Source organism: Neofelis nebulosa, chromosome 6 (assembly GCF_028018385.1).
Source record: "Neofelis nebulosa isolate mNeoNeb1 chromosome 6, mNeoNeb1.pri, whole genome shotgun sequence".
Classification (NCBI taxonomy): domain Eukaryota; kingdom Metazoa; phylum Chordata; class Mammalia; order Carnivora; family Felidae; genus Neofelis; species Neofelis nebulosa.
The window spans coordinates 86,015,361-86,023,771 of NC_080787.1; the positions used below are offsets into that span (position 1 = coordinate 86,015,361).

Here is an 8,411-nt window from a genome sequence, read left to right on the forward strand (position 1 = left end):
GATGTCCCAGTTTAAAGGCCATCAGGCAGGAATAATTCTCTCTTACGGAAAGGTCAGCTTTTTTATTCTATTCCGGGCTTAAACTGATAGATGGAGTTCAGCCACATTAGGGACGGCAATATGCTATACTCAGTCTACCGATTTAAATGTTAGTTTCATCCAAAACACTCTCACAAAAGCACCCAGAATAATGTTTGATCAACTATAAGCATAACTTCAGAGATATTGTGGGTTTGGAACAAAGTGAATATCACAATAAAGTGAGTCAAATAATAATATTTTTGGTTTCCCAGTGCATACAAGAATTGTGTTTACACTGTACTGTAGCCTACTAAGTGTGCAATAGCATTATAGCTAAAAAAAAAAATGCACACACATAAATTTAAAAATACTACTAAAAAATGCTAACCATCATCTAAGCTTTTAGTGAGCATTATGTTTTTTCCAGCGGAGCATCTTGTCTCCATATTGATGGCTGTTGAGTGATCAGGGTGCAGGCTGCTGAAGGTTGGCATGACTGTGGCAATTTCTTAAAACAGGAAAAAAATAAAGTTTGCTACATTGGCTGACTCTTCCTTTCATGAACAATTTCTGTGTAGCATTGATGCTGTTTGCTAGCATTTCACCCAGGGTAGAACCTCTTTCAAAATTGGAGTCAGTCCTCTCAAACCCTGCCACTGCTCTATCAACTAAGGTTATATAATTTTCTAGATCTATGTGACCATTTCAACAATCTACACAGCATCTTCACCAGGAGTAGTTTCCGTCTCAAGAAACCAACCTCTTTGCTCATCCATAAGGAACCCTTTCTATGTTCAAGTTTCATCATGAGGTGGCGGCAACTCAATCACATCTCCAGGCTTCCCTTCTAATTCAACTTCTCTTGCTATTTCCACCACATCTGCGGCTACTTCCTCCAGTGAAGTCTTGGACCTCTCCATGTCATCCATGAGGGTTGGAATCAACTTCTTCCAAACTTTTGTTAATGTTGATATTTTGACTTCTCCCTATGAATCAGAAATGTTCTTAATGGATCCAGAATGGTGAATCATTTCCAGATGGTTTTCAATTTACTTTGCCCAGATTCATCGGAGGAATCACTCTGTATGAAAACTGTACCCTTATGAAATAGATTTCTTAAATAATAAGACTTGAAAGTAGAAATTACTCTTTGTTCCATGGACTACAGGATAGATTTTGTGTTAGCAGGCATGAAAGTAACATGAATCTCATTGTACATCTCCATCAAAGCTCTTGGGTGATCAGGTGCATTGTCAATGAGCAGTTATATTTTAAAAGGAATCTTTTTCTGAGCAGTAAGTCTCCACAGTGGGCTTAAAATATTCAGAAAACCATGTTGTAAACAGATGTGCTGTCATCCAGGCTTTATCATTCCATTTACAGAACATAGGAAGAATAGATTTAGCATCATTCTTAAAAGCCCTAGGATTTTCAGAGTGGAAAGTGAGCACTGGTTTCAAGAAAGTCACCAGTTGCATTAGTCCCAAACAAAAGAGTCAGCCTGTCCTTTGAAGCTTTGAAGCTGGGCATTGACTCCTCCTCTCTAACTGTGAAAGTCCTAGCTGGCATCCCCTTCCAATGGAAGGTCGTTCCTTTTACATTGAAAATCTGTTGTTTAGTGTAGCCATCTTCAGGGGTTATCTTGGCTGGATTTTCTGGAGAAGTCGCTGCAGCTTCCACATCGGCACTTGCTGCTTCACCTTGCACTCTTGTATTATGGAGATGGCTTGCTTTCTTAAGCCTCATGAACCAGTCTCTGCTAGCTTCTTCAGACCTTTCTTCAGCAACTTCCTCACCTCTCTCAGCCTTCACAGAACTGAAGAGAATTTGGGCCTTGCTCTGGATTAGCTTTTGGCTGAAGGGAATGTTGTGACTGGTTTGCTCTTTTATTCGGACCAATAAACTTTCTCCATATCAGCAATCAGGCTGTTTCACTTTCTTCTCATTCATGTGTTCACTGCAGTAGCACTTTTAATTTCCTTCAAGAACTTTTCCTTTGCATTCACAGCTTGGCTCTCCAGTACAGGAGGCCTATCTCAGTTTTTAACATGCCTTCCTCACTAAGCTTAATTATTTCCATCTTTAATTTATTTTTTTTTTTTAATTTTTTTTCAACGTTTTTTATTTATTTTTGGGACAGAGAGAGACAGAGCATGAACGGGGGAGGGGCAGAGAGAGAGGGAGACACAGAATCAGAAACAGGCTCCAGCCTCCGAGCCATCAGCCCAGAGCCTGACGCGGGGCTCGAACTCACAGACCGCGAGATCGTGACCTGGCTGAAGTCGGATGCTTAACCGACTGCGCCACCCAGGCGCCCCTCCATCTTTAATTTAATGTGAGAGACAGGAAACCCGCTTCGTTTTACTGTAACTGTTGCAGGCCATCACAGGATTATTAATTGGCCTAATTTCAATATTGTTGTGTCTCAGGGAATAGGGAGGTCTGAGGAGCAGGCGAGATATGAGGGAATGGCTGGTCGGTGGAGGAGTCAGAACACACACAGCATTTATTGATTAAGTTCGCTGTCTTCTTCGGGTGCAGTTTGCAGCATCTCAAAGCAATTACAATAGCACCAAAGATCAAGGGTCACGGATCACCATAATAAATGCATAATAATGAAAAAGTTAGAAATATTGCAAGAATAATCAAAACATGACACAGGGACACAAAGTGAGCAAATGCTGTTAGAAATTTGGCACTGATAGACTTTTCTCAATTCAGGGTTATCACAAACCTTCAATTTGTAAGAGCTCAGTGTCACTAAGCACAATAAAGCAATAAAGTAAAGTATGCCTGTGGTCCAGCCCATCACGCTGCCTTTGTGATGGAACTGTGCTGCTCCCTTTCCTCATGAAAACAAAATTCCAGGCACTCAAATAACTATGTAAATAGGAAAAATTTTGAACTCAAATCGGAGGATCAGGATTTTAGTACTATTGTGCCATTGACTACCTCTGTAACATAAAGAGAACTCATCATTAGACCACACCCACAGCTTTTATGTTTATTTGAGTGATAGAACACTTGAAACCGTGCTGTGGTCTAAGGAAAATCATGCTTTGTAAAAGTATTAAATTTAATTCCGCTAAATAGGAGCTCTTTTTTTTCCAACAGACAACATGACTCTAGTATAGGTTGGCAAGTCTGTCACTGCCACAAGCAAGCAAACCCCAAAATAATCACAATGTTGAAATACATATTCATTCTGGTAGAGTTGTGTTATTGTATTTTGCTGCTTGATAATTTACTGTTTACTAACTTACTAAAAGACATTACTAAAAGACACATGATAGATATGTCAGACAGGTACTGAGTGTTTAAGAAAATAAACATGGGAGAAAAGATAAAATCGAGGCTATTGATTTATTAGCTCTTTTCCCCTCACATATTTGGAAAAGACTATTATTTGAAGTGAGAATATCTACCTCAGCCCAGCTCATAGACCATTTGGAACTTAAATTGAAAACAATAGAAAAGATGATTTGTGAGTTATAGTCTACTCCTCTCTCTTTTTTTAATGTTTATTTATTTTTGCGCGAGAGAGAAAGAGAGCATGCGCGCATGAGCAGGGGAGGGGCAGAGAGAGAGAGGGAGACACAGAAACTGAGGCAGACTCCAGGCTCTAAGCTGTGAGCACAAAACGTTGAGGTCCAACTTTCACAGTTAAATGAATTAATTAAAATGATCTTTACCCCAAACTTCCGTCAATTCGTCCATCAATTCAAAGTATGTATATTGTCAGAAAGGGTTCAAATACAAGGCACCGATAAAAATGCAATAAGTGTATTTAGTTCGTTTATTTTCTCTCTGGTGTACATTCAAGGAGTAGATTTGGTCATTCTGAGGTGAAAAACTATCATCATGCTGGTAAGTACTTTCAGCTTTTCTATCAGCATCACAGGCTACAACCACTTAAAGCTGAGGAGTAATCCTTATGTCTATTGGACTTCCAATTATACCCAGTCCTATCCCATTATGTACAGCTACTTATATGTGCCTAATCCCCATGACATTGTCCTTGGCCCATGAGCATTCAGCAAGCACCATGAGGCTTCTCAGAATACTCTTTCCACTTATTCTCAGAGTGCTTGGAACACGTGAATTCTTTACAGCCTACTCATGGGTTTCTAGCACTGACACAGATCTTTTTGCAGCCTCTGTTCTTCCTATGAAAAATATTTGCTTGCATCGAGCTCTCTTCATGATCTGTGATCCATCACACCCATCACTTGGACCGTCCTTCCTCCTCCTACCTTTCATTTGCCACTCAAGGATAGACAACGTCTACTTTTAGCTGGATTGTTTGATTTTGTTTTGCTTTGCACAAATGTCTCTCTTTAAGGAAAAAATTACTTAGGAGTTTCTTTGGAAAGCAGCATTTAAATGAATAGTATAGCTCAGAATTAAAATACACAAATCAGGGTCCAGCTGGTACAAATAACAAGTTCCTGATGGAGAAATAAATGTGGAAAGCTGTGCACTCAGTTCTCTCCTACTGGTGAACTAAATTAACGGTGCTCAGATTTGCTGGCCCTTTTCATTCCTAAATCATTCTTTAAGAAACCCACAAATGGAGTTATAGCATCTTCACAGAAGTCCAGCGGAGCCAGCATGCTGTCTGAAGTAATGTTCTCACCTCTAGAGAAGGAGTGGGCTTTTTGAAATTAGCAAGGTTGGCTTTGATATATTCTCCTGCCTGCCATAAAAGACTCCACTTCATCTGGCTTGTGTTCTTCCTGCCTGCCTCTGATTGATTTCATGTAATCCTGATGTGCTCTTTGTCATTGCCTTTCATGAAGCCAATTTCCTGCAGGTGGTAGTTCATTGCTTTATCATAATACAATGATATCTTGTGGTATCATTTTTTTCTCCAGTCAAGCTGAGGCATTATCTGCAGAGATAAAAATATATATATATATTTTCCCCCCTAGATAACATTTTAGATATGTCACCTCATTAAACCTCTCTAAGCTCTTTTGATAGGTTGCAAGTGTTACCTTGTCCATTTGAAAAATTGAGAGATTGAGACTTTATAAGTTGTACAATTTGCCTTTAAATTGAAGAAAAAGTGTCAGGGATTGAAATAGTATTCTGGAATCAAATTCCAACTTTATTTCCCTTTTCCATTTGGTCAAGGCCAGAAAATTTGTTCAGGAAATTAGTCATTGCTCTATGACAGAAGACACTGGATATGTACTAGTGTTCCTACTTATTCATTAAGTCAGCAAAATTTTCTACATTCTGCCAACCTATATAGATTACTTCTGACCCATCATGACTCCAAGATATAATTTTTCATAATAGCTTATTTAGTACTCTTGCTTACTGAAAACACAGACAGCAGCCCATACCTGACATATATGTATACACAAATTTGCTATATAATTCACATGATTATCTTACACTTGTGAAATGAGCATAAACAGTCATATAATATTAATACATATGTCTTAGGCAGAAATTCTCCTAGTAGTATGGTAGATAACTTGAAATTCTGTCTCACCCCAAATTTTCAACACATGAACGAAATATAAATACTAGTTTTATAAGATGTGTAACTGGTATATGCTATACCAACCCAGTCACTATGGGGACAACTGGTTCACTGTGAGATCTGTTACCTTCAGTTTTCCTATTAAAGCTATACAACTTATTTTTTTTCTCTTTGTTCTACTGAGTGAAGGCTAGTAGAAAAGCAATACTCTCCATCAAAAGCAAACTACTTATTCTGTTAGCTAGAATTTATAGAACCTAAATGGCTTTATTATACTATCTCATTGAGTCTTTCTCCTAGAGCTCTAATATTCATAACTATGGTATTCTATGAATTCATTTATCAACACATATTTAGAAGCAAAGATTATGCAATTTGGTGTATAATCTTAACAATTGGTTACATCAACAGCAACCGAGAAAAAATATAAGCTTATATTTTTGGTGTACTCATTTCCATTTTAAAAATAAAAAAAATTCCTTAATTATTATATATATATATATATATATATATATATATATATATATATATATTACCCTAATACTAATGACTCTGTTATGAGTCACCCAAACAAATCTTCAACTTCATGGAAAAATTTTGATTTGCCTCCGAAACATTAGTTATTGATAAATGCAAAGATAATACAAATGAATATTGTTACTTCTCTCTCTCATGTGTTGTTTGGTTGGTTATATGTTTTCTATTGGATTTGATTTATTTTATTATTTTTTAAATGCCAGTATTTTTTTAAGTTTAAGTTTATTTATTTATTTATTTATTTATTTAGAGAACGAGAGAGAGTGTAAGTGCACACGTGCCTGTGCACAAGCGTGTGAAGGGCAGAGAGAGAGAGAGGGAGAAAGAGTGGGAGAGAGAGAGAATTCCAAGAAGCTCCACACTGTCAGCGTGGAGCCTGATGTGGGGCTCAAGCCCACAAATTGTGAGATCATGACCTGAGCCAAAATGAAAAACCAGACGTTTAATCCACTGAGCTAACCCAGACACCGCAATTTTATTATTTCTTATAATTATGAATACGCTTACACATTACCAAAGCTCATTTAACCAATCAGTCAGTGTAACATCACCCGATAGAGTAATATATTTGGATACACTGGATTTTTTTTAAAGATGAATTTTGAGGGCTAATAGTATGCATTTATTATTACTATGAAATATCAAAACAGTGCTACTAGAAAGTGAAGGACTTTGTTATTTTGTATTTTAATTTATTAAGTTTATTGCCTATTATTAGAATATCTATTTTAAGAGAAGTTGAAAATGTTCTAATTTCCATTTTTTTAAATTACAAGAATAAATAAAATTCTAATTTAGACTATGAGAGGGTATTTTTATTTGTTTTTTTTTATTAAAAAGTATTTTTTTTACTGTTTATTTTTTATTTTTTGAGACAGAGACAGAGTATAAACAGGGGAGGGGCAGAGAGAGAGAGGGAGACACAGAATCTGAAAGAGGCTCCAGGCTCTGAGCTGCCAGACAGAGCCCGACGTGGAGCTCGAACCCACGAACCATGAGCTCATGACCCCAGCAGAAGTCAGACGCTTAACCGACTGAGCCACCCAGGCACCCCTGGTTTTTAATTTTTTTAATATTTATTTATTTTTGAGAGAGAAAGAGACAGAGACAGAGAGACAGAGAGACAGAGTGCCAGCAGGGAAGAGGAAGAGAGAGGCAGACACAGAATCTGAAGAAGGCTCCAGGCTCTGAGCTGTCAGCACGGAGCCCAACGCAGGGCTCGAACCTACGAACCATGAGATCATGACCTGAGCTGAAGTCAGATGCTTAACCAACTGAGCCACCTAGGCGCCCTGAGAGGATATTTTTTAAAGAAAATTTGGTGGAGGGAGGGAATCATGAATGCAAAGAGGGTAGAAGAAATGGGGAGAGAAGAAGAAAAGGGAGATAGGTTGAGAGAAAGCTCATCCAAAGGAAGTTCCTTTAGCTCGGTAGAAGGAAATAATTTATAAGATGAAGTAGCAAAGGCCTAAGACTGTGTCAGCCAGAAACGGGTGTGCATTCATTCTCTTGAATGAGAAAAGACTGTCAAAGATCATTTAAGAATTAGAAAAGAGGGGCGCCTGGGTGGCTCAGTCGGTTGAGCGTCCGACTTCGGCTCAGGTCACGATCTCACGGTCTGTGAGTTCGAGTCCTGCGTCGGGCTCTGGGCTGACTGCTCAGAGCCTGGAGCCTGCTTCCGATTCTGTGTCTCCCTCTCTCTCTGACTCTCCCCCGTTCATGCTCTGTCTCTCTCTGTCTCAAAAATAAATAAACTTAAAAAAAAAATAAAAAAATAAAAGAATTAGAAAAGAAGGATGAATTAATATTAACAAGGTAGAGAAAAACTTTTATTTCCCTTATTTGGGTCGAACTGAAGGAGACAGAACAGAGGTAGGAAGGATGGCAGAGAGAGAGAGTTCCAAAAGGTCAGATAGAAAATGTGTGGCATTTTTACTGTGTATTAATAATAACAAACATGACCTAGATTCTCTGTGGTATGATTTTATAATAAGATAGGGGTGAAGTATATATTAGTAACTCCAGGGGATGAAATAGCAAAGGTTATAATAAAAAGAAATATTGGTAGACCGAAAATGAAGAAATTCCTCCTTTTGTTTTGTTTTGCTTGTTTGGAAAAGGTATTATTGAAGAGCTGCTAATTAGCCTCAGCCGCTGATATCCATCTGCAAACATTCTCTCAACTATTCCACTAGGATGTAGACCCAGAGATGAAGTAGAAGACAGAACAGACACGAACTATTCCAGAAAGATAAATCTTTTCCAGTCCTTCCAGCCAAAATATCTATAAATTTGAAAGCATCAGGATTGATTGCCCTTGATCTTCAGCCACTCGCCAACATAAAGGATATCACATTGA

General features: G+C 38.1%; 1 pseudogene; it reads right to left on the minus strand.

Moving 5' to 3' along the window:
* Positions 1-433: 433 nt before the first annotated feature.
* LOC131515445 (tigger transposable element-derived protein 1-like) lies at positions 434-2,101 on the minus strand (annotated as a pseudogene).
* Positions 2,102-8,411: the final 6,310 nt, after the last annotated feature.